The following is a 563-nucleotide window of genomic DNA, read 5'->3' as shown; positions in this document are numbered from 1 at the left end:
ATAGTTCTTGCAGCAGGGATTTGTTTCCTCTTTTGAGCTACTGCATTTATAGGTGTAGGTCATGTTTATCGAATTGTATCAGATGACACTTTTTTACTCTTCTTTCTTCTTCGGGTTGAGCTCTGTTTATCCAATCATTGAAGCCAGGTCAAATGGGTATCATCTGCAAGTGTTGGTGTTCTTGCGTCTGTCCCACCTCTTTTTATCAGCTGGACGCCCCGTTCTCCACTGTAGACCTCTGTGGCTGTGTCAATTACTCTGAGCACATGAGTCCCCAGGTGTTGCCTCGCTACTGGCCGACCTGGTCTCCAGCCGGGTTCACAGTAGTTTGCTGAATGATGTAGGGCTTAGCTCACCCCTTCATTGATGTTCTTTGGTCACTTCCCCTTCTGGGTGACATGTGTGGTTGTCAGTCAAAGCGTGTATTTCTCTTGCGTCTTAGTCTTGGAAGAGAATTTGCACTGAGATGATCCGACCACTTGCCTTGATGTCTACTGGGCAAGCAACCTGTATGTTCTTGTGATCACAGTTGGACTGCCTTTGTTGTTTTGTATTTTTCCTGT

General features: G+C 46.0%; 1 protein-coding gene across 1 annotated transcript in view; it reads right to left on the bottom strand.

Annotated features, from left to right (window-relative positions):
* Positions 1-563, bottom strand: part of LOC102834083 (prolyl-tRNA synthetase associated domain-containing protein 1-like) — a 3,578-nt gene that overhangs the window by 1,095 nt on the left and 1,920 nt on the right. The window lies entirely within an intron of this gene.

Source organism: Chrysochloris asiatica, unplaced genomic scaffold, assembly GCF_000296735.1.
Source record: "Chrysochloris asiatica unplaced genomic scaffold, ChrAsi1.0 scaffold00137, whole genome shotgun sequence".
Taxonomy (NCBI): Eukaryota; Metazoa; Chordata; class Mammalia; order Afrosoricida; family Chrysochloridae; genus Chrysochloris; species Chrysochloris asiatica.
The sequence above is the reverse complement of the archived record's forward strand: the minus strand, read 5'-3'. Positions and strand labels throughout refer to the sequence as shown.